This window comes from Hipposideros armiger, unplaced genomic scaffold (genome assembly GCF_001890085.2).
Source record: "Hipposideros armiger isolate ML-2016 unplaced genomic scaffold, ASM189008v1 scaffold_428, whole genome shotgun sequence".
NCBI classification, from domain to species: Eukaryota; Metazoa; Chordata; class Mammalia; order Chiroptera; family Hipposideridae; genus Hipposideros; species Hipposideros armiger.
In genome coordinates this window covers 1471656-1484320 of record NW_017731778.1, presented here as the reverse complement: position 1 = coordinate 1484320, position 12665 = coordinate 1471656, and the positions used below count along the sequence as shown (strand labels likewise).

Sequence of the window (12665 nt, the reverse complement as noted above, 5' to 3'; positions counted from 1 at the left end):
TCTCTGGATGTGTGCTGGCTCAACAAGAGCCAAGGGAATAAATTGCAAGACTCAACACAGCACAAAAGAACCCAAATTACAACAGGGAAGATGAAAAGTATGTGTCACACTGGAGAGCTACTGAACCACTGCATGAACCACTCTCAGTGTGACTGAGAGCAGAGAGGAAGAGACAAAGGACCCTGCAAGGCACTTGATTGACCCCATTTTTAATGAAGACTCAGTACGTCTTTCGTTTATTCCTGAAATCAATCCAAATCCTCCCTAGAGAAACAGGAGGCTCTCATTTAGGGATGGCCAGCGTGGAATGCACCCTTTTGTCCATTTGGAAAATTGGAGTAATAAAATTATCAAAATGATTTCCAGACTTCCTTATATATCTATAAATTTCATCTGAGTCTTTAAAAAAACAAGGCTTTTGATGAGGTGTAAAACTTCACAATGTGTTTATTTTTATTTTATTTTTTTCAGGGTTATGAAAAGTGATTAACTTTATTCATTAAAACATGAGCGCTAAGATATATACCCAATAACATGGGCAAAAAGTAATGCCAGCACTTCAGTGTGAATCACACTCACGCACACACCATTCTGGATCTTTTGATTAAGCTCCCCTGTCAGGTAACTGTTTTCTATAATTTCCTAGAATAAAACAAATTTTTCCTTACTCTTGATATAGAGCAGTTATTGCCATTTAATGCAGAAACTCACTATTTCTTCTGCATTATTTCTACCATGTAATCACCCCATTAACCTATCACTCTCCTCCCATGAAAAGCCCAGCCCCTTACTGTCCGGCCTGCTGTTTCATGCTCAGTTGGTAGAATATTCCTTCCTATGACCTACAGGGGCCTGTCTAGAGGTGGGCACCCTGAGCCTAATAAGTATGAAGGCTGATAACATAGTTGTACATTACCCCGTGCCGTACCTGATGCTAATTCATTCAATAATGAACTTGATATTCAGTGTTCTTGTTTTTCCAGGGTACATGGATAAATGCCTAATGAAGTAGGCACCTTCACTGTATTTTTTCTTCCCAGGGACCATCATGAAAGGCCTATAAGGAATGCTTAACTTCAATAGACTTTTAACTTCAAGTTAAAATTAATAAATAGTAATGTAGTCTTTTCCACAGAATTCAAATAACTAAGTATTATAAACACTAAAAATAATGAGCTGTTTGTACATGTCCTTGTTTCTGTAATATATGGAATGTCCTGAGTTTTAAAATAGTTTGATGAGTAATGTTTCTGCAGTATGTAATGCCCCAGGTTAACCTGAGAGAAATAGAGACTTAGTTATTCCTAGTATGGATTCTTGAGTGTGAGATCAGTTGTGAGACTTGTTTAAAAATTTTACTACATTCAGTACATTTGTAAGTATTTTGCCCAGTATGAAATCTTGAATGAATCCTGAGGACATGGTTTCTTAGAAGTATTTCCATGTTCATAATATCAGAGCAGTTTCTCTCTTGCATGAACTCTGTCGTTATCCCAAAGGTGTAGACACTTGGTGAAGAGCCTATGACATTCACTACATTTGCAAGGTTGTTCTCCAGTATGAATTCTCTGATGTCCCACACTTTTGATCTTCGGGTAAAAGCATTAACACGCACATCACTTTTGTGTGGTTTCCCTGAAAAAAGTGCGTTCTGATGTCTCGTGAATTCTGAGACCTGGAAATAGGCCCTGCCACACAGAGTTGCATAATTTCTCTTCACTATGGGGTCTCTGTTGTTGCATAATACTTGAACTCAAAGTAATGCCTTTGTCACACTCATTGTGCTTGTGAAAACCTTCACACACTTTAAGTTGTACAATTTCTCTCCAGAATGTATGTTCTTGTATTTAGAAAAGAGGGAGTTCTAATTTAAACTTTTGCCATATTCACTATATTTGCAAGTATGAACTACTGGGCGAATCCTGAGTTTAAGGCGACACCTAAAAGCCTGGCCACATCCAATACATTTGTAAGGTCTCTCGCCAGTATGGAGTATCTCATAAAAAGTTGGGCTTGAAGTCACACTAAAGGCTTTGCCACAATCGTTACATTTTAAGGTTTCTCTCCACTGTGGATTAACTGATGTCCAGTTAGAAAAGAACCCACACTAAAGTCTTTGCCACACTCATTACATTTCTATGGTTTATGTCCTGTATGAATTCTCTGATGACTTCTAAGATAGGATGTCTGACATGATGGTAAGTTAGGCTTGAATGCACACTAAACACTTTACCACACTCATTTTTTATCATCTATATGAATTGTTTGTCATCTATATGAATGATCTGATGACTTGCCAGGTGTGATTTTCTATGAACAGCCTTGCCACACTCAGTACATTGGTATGGTTTTCTCCAGTATGGATTACCTGATGTCTAGTTTGGGTTGAACGCATCCTAAAGTCTTTGACACACTCATTAAATTTGTAAGAATTTTTCCTGCATGCTTTCTGGTCATTTGTCAGTACTGAAGGATCCCTAAGGTCATTCCCATATATATTAGAAATGTGTGCTTCGACACTGGGGTAACTCCTTGAAATGGAAAAAAGGAGGAAGTATTGTTGATAGACTTCTCAGTTACATTACATTCATATATTTCTCTTCAATTTAAAATACCTCCATATTAGGCAGATATGACTGGAAGCTTAGTCTAAGTGTACTTTCAAAAGGTGTGTTTCCTACATACTTTCTACCATGCTGATCTCTTCTATCGCTGACATTTTTTATGAGTTATAGGCATTCCTTTGTAATTTCTTTTTTCTCTCTCTGCTGACATGCAAAGTCATGCTTATTTTCCTGGATTCCTATGATGGAAAAATCTTCAATTACATGGCTTTCATGTCTTCCAAACATCATTGTTTGAAATACTCCTCCTGTTTCTGTTGGTTTAACCTTCTTGATCACATGTGGAGGACAGATATCATAATGTTCTCCAGTTTCATTCTTGTTGTTCATTCCTTCCTTCATTTTTATGGCTGAATGTATTATTGTGTGAAAGACTTCATTTCATATCTGTATCCATTTACCTTGAGAGGGTAACCATCACTCTCAGCTATCCGTTTCACAGTCTGTTAAGACATGGACCCAAAAGTGTTTATTGAAAACACATACTCTTCCAGTAGGTGGTAATAGAATCATATATAAGGCCACTCACCAACTCTAAATCCAGACTGTTTAAGACTAAACTGGACAAGATACCATGCCCTTGGGCAAATTCCTTAACCCTTCTGTAGCTAGACTTCATCATCTGTAAAGTGGAAAAATAATAGGACTCATATATTCCACAGATTGAAGGGTTATTCCAAAGATCGAATGAATGAATACATACATGTAAGGCACTTGAGTATAGTGCTTGGAACAGAGGAATCCTTCACTATATAGTTAGCTGTAATTATTACTGAAATTATTATGTACAGTGAAGTTTTGAGTTAGCTTTAAATAATTCAATATGAAAATATTTATCAAGTGGCTATTATATGCAACAAATAGTAAAATGAACATTTATATAAAAAGAAAAAATCAATAGTTATTTATATGGAAAGAGAAATTAATGATAATTAGTCAAATACAATGGGAAATGCTTTACATATTTTAACTAATTTTATAATCCCTGGGGGTCATACTTTATGCGCATTTCACAGTCAAGAAAACAAAGAATTAGAAAAGTTAAATAATATGTCATACAATAACAGTGAATTAGCATTTAAAACCAAGTATATCTGATTCCAAAGGATGAGTTCTACTGACACCTCAAGTTCAGGTTTACTTGTTAAAACACAACTGGATTTTAATTTTCCTCTTAGCTTCATGGACTCCAAGATAAAAATAGAAACAGGATTGATTAATTTTTTTTAAAGAAATCATACTACTTCATCATAAAAACATAAACAACTAGGGGGTTAAAATCTAAAAGGAATTCATAAGTATATATAGAAATTTTTTTTTTAATTGGGGAATTTGGGAAAGCGGAACAGACAAGTTGCTGTCCTTTTGTTCTTCAGTCTAGTTGTGGAGGACGTTGCTTCACTGGCCCAAGTTGGCACCATCATTGCGCTCTTCCCGGGCGAGGCAGATCAGTCGCTGGCTTCTGGACAGCTGCTCACGGAGGCTGCTGGCCGCTCACGCTGGCTGCTGGCTACACATGGTAGCCCATGGCAACCCACTGCAGCAGGGGCTGCAGCCTATGCCATCGCCGGTGACTCACAGGAGTCCAGCTCCAAGTTGAGCTGTTGTTCAGCATCTTAGCTGTAGAGGGCAGCATCACTGGCCCTCATATGTGGGATCTGAACCAGGGCCCTCTGGCGTCCCAAGCCAGCTCTTAACCAATGCGCCACTCGGCTGGCCCAGAAATTTTTAATTGGAAATATTCTCAAATGCAGTACTGTATTATAAAAAACCCCACAAAGTTTCTTTGAGTAATTAATTTTTTTGTAAATATCCCTTGCTGAATCCACCTTACTAAAGATATTTCTGGAGGGAGTGCTATATAATGACATATAGATATATGTATAGTTTCACAGGCTCTAACTCATTTCAAGGAGACAGTTTAAAAAAGTTAAAGGACCAAAGGTTAAGCACGTTCTTTGGAAATTTTCTCATATATCAAATCTTGACTGGGGCTTCTTCAGAAGCTAGTCAGTAATCCATTTAGCATTGAGTTCTCAGAAAATGGTGAAAGTACTGGGGCACAACCTTATTCAGGATTCAGTGTAACTTTTTCAATATTGTTATTAAAATATATATATATATATTTTTAAAGATTTTTATTAGGGAATTGGGGGATGGGAACAGCGCTGGGGAATTGGGGAAAGGGGAACAGACAAGTTGCTGTCCTTTTGTTCTTCAATCTAGTTGTGGAGGACGTTGCTTCACTGGCTCAAGTTGGCACCATCATTGCGCTGTTCCCGGGAGAGGCAGATCAGTTGCCAGCTTCTGGACAGCCACTCATGGTGGCTGCTGGCTTCTCACACTGGCTGCTGGCTTCTCACACTGGCTGCTGGCTACACACAGTAGCTTATGGCAGTCCACTGCAGCAGGGGCTGCAGCCTATGCTGCCGCTGGTGACTCATGGCAGCCCAGCTCCAGGTTGAGCTGTTGTTCAGCATCTTAGCTGTAAAGGGCAGTGTCACTGGCCCTCATATGTGGGATCCGAACTGGGGCCCTCTGGCATCCCAAGCCAGCTCTTAACCAATGCGCCACTCGGCCAGCCCTAAAAATATTTTTAAATGCCCGTACTCACCAACTGTGCAAAGAAAAAGTGATAAAACTAAAACTCCCAACCTCCAATGTGTATAGGAAAAGGAGAGACAAAAATTCAATTAAAAAACACAATTTCAAGTTTTGGCTTCCATGGAGTTCCACACACCATATGTATTCAGAAACACCTTTAAATGATGAAATCACAAATGTGTGAGAGATCCTAAGTAGTTCACTGGTTTTTATTGAAACCTGATGCAGTACACAAATGGTGAACTAATTTTCACATAGAGGGTGTGATTGATGATAGTGTTAATGTTTGTAAAATGTATTGAACTTTGGTGAATGCTTAGAAAAATGACAGAAATTAAGCCTTAGTGTTCTGCCTAGTTTTCATTGTTGTTTTAGCCTCTTTCCAACTTTGGAAAAGAGTGTCTCCACAAACACACTTCCACTCGCATACAATGCTCCCTGTTATATCTCCAACCCACATGGCTCTCCTGAAGTTATATATTCAACTGTCTACTTGACATCACTTCAAAATTTACATAAGAAGAACTGAGTGACCTACTTTTGTCAAAGTCTTATCCATTGCAATAAATAGCAATGTTGTGCTTCCAATTATTCAGACAAAAAATTCTGGAATCAACCTTAGTTCCTTTTTTTTCTCAAAGCCCTCACGATTATGTCAGTAAACCCCATCAGCTCTGTTTTCAAAATCTATCCAGAATCCAGCTATCTCTTTCTAGCCTCAGAGCCACCCTGGTTCATGTCACCATCAGCTCTCCCTTAGGTTATTACCATAGCTTCCAACAGGCTTCCCAGCTTCCTTACTTGTTGCCTTTGGTCAATTTTCAAAACAGCAGTTAGAGTGATTCTCTTACAATGTTATGGGAAACAATGTCAATCTCTTGCCCAAAACCTTTCAATGGTTTTCCTTCCTACTCAGTAATAGCTAAGATCCCTGTAATGACTAATGGCCCTGCACTCTCTGTGGGTCCCTTCTCCTTGGCTCTCTGAACTAATTTCTCCTTCTCCCTCTCTCTCTCTCCCTCTCCCCCTCTTCGTCTCCCTCTCCCTTTCTCCCTCTCCTCCAGAGAGTCCGAACTTTAACACAACAGCTCACTCCTCAGGCTCTGTACTGGCTTTTTCTTCTGCCTGACACCTACTTTGCCCCATAGCCCCTCATCTCACCCCTCTTTTCTCAGTTACCACTTAATGAACCTTCTTAATGAAGTTTTTCCTCCAAGTATCTAAAAGTTGCAAAATCTTCCCTTCATACCCTTTCATTCCCTTTCTCTACTTTACTGTTCTTTTGAGCATTCATCATCACCTAACTTATTGTGTGCTTTATTTTATATGGCTAACAGCTGACCCTGTCAGAATGTAGTTTCAGAAGCAAGGAGCACGCATAATTTTTGAATTCCCAGTGTCTATCACTGGTACCTAGCGAGAGACCAACAGGGCTATATCCAGGTTTATGAGGCCTAAAGCTTATATATGAGATAAGACAATTAAGGTCACGAATTCATCCTAAAAAATGGGCGACATACCTCATTGCTGAATATCACTATGGTCACCTTCGAAGTACTCCCCTTGGGAAGCTATGCACTGATGCCAGAGCTTAATCCACCCTTCAAACCAATTTTGGGACTCTTTTTCTGAAATGGCCATCAGAGCTGTCATTGTAGTAACCTTGATGTCCTGAATTTCATAAAAATGTCTTCCTTTCAATATTTCCTTTATCTTCAGGTAAAGAAAGAAGTCTTTGGGGGCCAGATGAGGTGAGTAGGGAGGGTGTTCCAACACGGTTATTTGTTTACAGCTAAAAACTCCCTCACAGACAGTGCCATGTGAGCTGGTGCATTGTCATGATGCAAGAATAAATTGTTTGCAAAAAGTTAGGTCATTGAACTTTTTCATGCAGCCTTTTCAGCACTTCCAAATAGTAAACTTGGTTAACTGTTTATCCAGTTGGTACAAATTTATAATGAATAATCCCTCTGATATCAGAAAAGTTTAGCATTGAGATATCATAGTAATGGCGGCAGTGAGGTGGACTCCCTGAGTTCTCCCCTGGAAATTACCACAAATTAAACAGCTATAACTCAACAGATGAACCTCTGCTCATCACACAGAACAGCTAAGAGACTCACATGAAAGTTTCCTGAAGGTGGACATACCAGGCGAGTCGGGGAAGAGGGAAGGAGGCGCGTGGAGACGCAGTCGGTGTAGCCAGCATCCACGGCAGATCGGAGATTATTACAGCAGCAAGGTGATGGGCTCCCTCCCTATGCCCTGCAGTCCCACTGAGAATTCAGCATAGAGCACAGCGGTGCCCAGTGTCGGAGGCAGAAGCCTCAGCTCAAAACTGCAGCTGGGCTCGCTCAGTCAGACAGAAAGAAGAAAAAAAAAACCAAAACTCCATGACCAGGACCCCACTCCCAGCCCCCACCTTTTCTATGCAGCTCCAGGTAGGGCAACTTCAGCTGCAGAGGCAGTGCTGGGCTCTTAGAAGCTTGGGAATCTCACACCCTTCACAGCCCTCAGCAGAAAGGGGAGACCTGCGCTCAGGTCAGAAGGTGGCTGGCTGCATCGCTCTCAGCTGCGAGAGCAAAAACTGCACTGACTGTGTAAAAACTACCTTATGAACCACACCCCATAGCCCCACTCATCTAGAACTGCATCACCAGGGTCACTCTGGGCGCCAGGTGGCCCACCCTGCCTCCACAAGACACAGAAGAGTTTCTGTACAGCAGAGGACAACCTGGAGATAGCTTGGTGGACTTTAGCCAAGACTGGCACTGTTTTTGTTGGCTTTTGTTTGTTTGTTTTTTTGTTATGTTTGTTTTAGTTTTTTTCTATTTTATAATTTTTAGTTTTTTATGTATGTATATATATATGTGTGTGTGTATTTGTCCATATATATAGGTGTGTAGATGTACATATATATATATATTTTTCTCCCTTCTCTCTTTCTTCTTTTCTTTTTTGTTTTCCCCACTCTAAATTTTCTCCTTTTTTCCATTTTTCTGCAAATTTTTTTTTTGGTATTCCTATTTTGTTTGTTGTGTTTCTATTTTTTTTTTGTATTTTTGATACTTTTCTGCATGTTGAGTGTTGGCTGTTGGTTGTTTTTTGTTTTTGTTTTAATTGGGGAATTGGGGGGATGGGAACAGTGCTGGAGAATTGGAGGAAGGGGAACAGACAAGTTGCTGTCCCTTTGTTCTTCAGTCTAGTTGTGGAGGACGTTGCTTCACTGGCCCAAGTTGGCACCATCATTGCCCTCTTCCTGGGCGAGGCAGATCAGTCGCCGGCTTCTGGACAGCCACTCACCGTGGCTGCTGGCCACTCACGCTGGCTGCTGGCTACACACGGTAGCCCATGGTGACCCACTGCCACAGGGGCTGCAGCCTACGCCATCACCAGCGACTCACGGCAGCCCAGCTCCAGGTTGAGCTGTTGTTCAGCATCTTAGCTGTACAGGGCAGCGTCACTGGCCCTCATATGTGGAATCTGAACCGGGGCCCTCTGGCGTCCCAAGCCAGTTCTTAACCATCGCGCAGCTCGGCCGGCCCGGTTGTTGGTTGTTTTTATATGTGAGAGTATTTGGTTTCTTTTGGTGATTGCTGTTATTGTGCTTGTTGATTCATTTCATCCTAAAATCACTCTGCACCAGGGGCCAGGCAAAGAGGCACAAGAATCATCACACCCAGAGGCCAACTCTAGACCAAACCAGAGCCTTACCAGGTTCAACCTACAAGAGTCACACCCAAAGGGAATTCTCTATAGGCATAAGAGCATATAGGGGCCAAACCTCATCTGAGGAGTCAACCCTCACACAGCAGCTCATACACTGTGGACGTAGCCAAGCCTCACAGCTAGTCATACTGGAAGTCAATCCCACCTATTGACAAGCCAAAAGCAATCAAAGCCCAGCTTCAACAGGAGAAGACACACAACACAAGAGACACCTCTGGAACACACGCATAGGAGAATAGGGAGACTGAGCAATTCAAATATAAAGCACACATACCACATAAGTCCACCCAACAAAGACTGAGAGACCTAGGGGATCTACCTAATACATCGAAGCAAGCACAAAGAGTCAGCCAGAATGGGGAAACAAAGAAACACAGCCCAAATAAAAGAACAGAAGAAACTTCCAGAATCAGTGGAACTAGAGGCAAGCAACCTATCAGAGGCAGAGTTTAGAACACTGATGATAAGAATGTTTAAGGAACTTAGTGAGAACTTAAAGAAGGATAGAGAAATCATGAAAAACATCCAGTTAGAACTAAAGAATACAATTACTGAAATAAAGAATACACTTGAAGGAATTACTAGCAGATTAGATGAAGCAGAGGATCGAATCAGCGATTTAGAAGACAAGATAGCAGAAGTCACTTAAGCAGAACAACGAAAAGAAAAAAGAATAAACAACAATTAAAAATAGTTTAACAGAGCTGTCGGATAATATCAAGTGCAACAACAAGTGCGTCATAAGAATACCAGAAGGAGAAGAGAGGAAGTAAGGGATCAAGAACGTATTTGAAGTAATAACTACTGAAAATGTCCCTAACTTGGTGAAGGAAATCGACATACAGCCCAGGAAGTGCAGAGAGTTCCAAACAAGCTGAACCCAAACAGGCCCACACCAAGACACATTATAGTAAAAATGGCAAAGGTTAAAGACAAAGACAGAATCCTAAAAGCAGCAAGAGACAGGGAGCAAGTTATTTACCAGGTTACCTGCAAAAGAATATCAGCTGACTTTTCCACAGAAACTTTGCAGGCCAGAAGAGATGGCAGGAGGTATTCAAAGTGATGAAAACCAAAGGCCTACAACCTAGATTGCTTTATCCAGCAAGGCTATCATTTAAAATTGAAGGTGAGATAAAGAGCTTCCCAGAAAAGAATAAGCTAAAGGAATTCATTACCACCAAGCCAGCTTTGCAGGAAATGTTACAAAGACTTCTTTAAACAGAAGAAAGAAGAAAACAATCTTACCAATGAAGACCAGAAATACAAATAACAAAATAGCAATAACTATGCACTATCAATAACTATTGATATTATATCAATAATCACATTAGATGTAAATGGATTAAATGCTCCAATCAAAAGACACAGGATGGCTGAATGAATAAGAAAATAAGACCCTTGCATATGCTGCATACAAGAGACTCACCTCAGATCAAAAGATACATACAGGCTGAAAGTAAAGGGATGGAGTAAAATATTTCATGCAAATGGAACCAAGAAAAAAGTTGAAGTAGCAATACTTATATTGGACAAAATAGACTTTAAATTGAAGAATATAATAAAAGATAAAGAAGGGCACTGCATAATAATAAAGGGATCGATCCAACAAGAGGACATAACCCTAGTAAACATCTATGCACTGACATAGGAGCACCTAAATATATAAAACAGATACTGACAGACATAAAGACAGAGATCAACAGTAACATTATCATAGTAGGTGACTTCAACACACCACTAGCAACAAGGGACAGATCCTCCAGGCAGAAAATCAGTATGGAAACAGCAGCCTTAAATGACACATTAGACCAGTTGGGTTTAATTGATATTTTCAGAGCATTTCACCCCAAAGCTACTGAATATACATTCTTCTCAAGTGCACATGGGACATTTTCCAAGATAGACCACATGTTAGGCCACAAAACAAGGCTCAATAAATTTAAAAAGATTGAAATCGTATCAAGCATCTTCTCCAACCACAATGCTATGAAACTAGAAATCAATTACAAGAAGAAATCCGGAAAGCACACAAATACATGGAGACTGAATAACATGCTACTAAATAGTGAGAGGGTAAAAAATGAGATCAAGGAAGAAATCAAAAGATACCTTGAGAAAAATGAAAATAAAAACATGATGACCCAAAATCTCTGGAATGCAGCAAAAGCAGTCCTAAGAGGGAAGTTCATAGCAGTGCAGGCCTACCTAAAGAAGCAAGAAAAATCTCAAATCAACAGATTATCCTTATACTTCAGGGAACTGGAAAAAGAACAGCAAAATAAGTCCAAAGGAAATACAAGAAAGGAGATAATAAAGAACAGAGCAGAAATAAACAATACAAAAGACTAATAAAACCAAGAGCTGGGTTTTTGAGAAGATAAATAAAATTGACAAACCTCTAGCCTGACTCATCAAAAACACACACACACACACACAAAAGCAGAGAGATCTCAATAAATTCAGGAATTAAAGAAGAGAAGTGAACAGACACCACAGAAATACAAAAAGTATTAAGAAAATACTGAGGGGGAGCCCCCAGACAGCCAATTGTAGCGGCGCTGAAGGCTGCGATCCGCAGGCGCTGCGGAGACGTGTGGACTAGTGCCCCCCCACCCCCACCCTACAGCCACCCCGCTTCTCTGCGCCTCGGGCGGGACTCGTCCAGCCAGGGCGCCGCGCTGCCACACGGACCAGCCCTCCCGGCAGCTCTGGGCGCCTGCGACACCCGTCCGGCCGCTCTCCCGCAGCCAGCCCGCAGCCAGCCGGCCACACACGTCCCCAGAGCCGGGCCTAAGGCGGGCAGCGGCTCCGCGTGGCCGGGTTGGGCTCAGCGGCGTCTCCATGGCTGCAGCCAGCTGGCGGGATGGCTCCGGTCAGGAGAAGTACCGGCTGGTGATGGTCGGCGGGGGCGGCGGGGGCAAGTCGGTGCTCATGATCCAGTTCATCCAGTCCTATTTTGTGACGGATTATGATCCAACCATTGAGGACTCCTACACAAAGCAGTGCGTGATAGACGACAGAGCAGCCCGGCTGGATGTTCTGGATACAGCAGGACAAGAAGAGTTTGGAGCCATGAGAGAACAGTATATGAGAACTGGCGAGGGTTTCCTGTTGGTCTTTTCAGTCTCAGATAGAGGCAGTTTTGAAGAAATCTATGTTTCAAAGACAGATTCTCAGAGTAAAGGATCGCGATGAATTTCCAATGATTTTAATTGGTAATAAAGCAGATCTGGGTCATCAGAGACAGGTAACTCAGGAAGAAGGACAGCAGTTAGCACGACAGCTGAAGGTAATATACATGGAGGCTTCCGCAAAGATTAGGATGAATGTCAATTAAGCTTTCCATGAACTTGTCCGGGTTATAAGGACATTTCAAGAGCAGGAATGCCCTCCTTCACCAGAGCCGACACGGAAAGAAAAAGACAAGAAAGGCTGCCATTGTGTCATTTTCTAAGAATCCCTTGAGTGTTAGCTACCAACTGCCAGGAAAAGCCCTCATCGTCTCTCCTTATGGTTTACATCACATTGGTACCTTTCTAGCCTTAGACAAATGATCACCATGGTAGCCTTAGAACAAGAAGCTGGCTAATCCTTCCCGTGAAGCTAATCCTATGGTCATTTCAAGGCAGATTTAAAGGAAACACTAATGCTGCTTCAAAGATTATCTGATTATTTTAAATATATATCTGCGTACACAGATGCATT

At 41.2% G+C, this 12665-nt stretch overlaps 1 pseudogene; it reads left to right on the top strand.

Annotated features, from left to right (window-relative positions):
- The first annotated feature begins 11801 nt into the window (after positions 1-11801).
- Positions 11802-12601, top strand: LOC109394550 (ras-related protein R-Ras2 pseudogene; annotated as a pseudogene).
- The last annotated feature ends 64 nt before the right edge of the window (positions 12602-12665 follow it).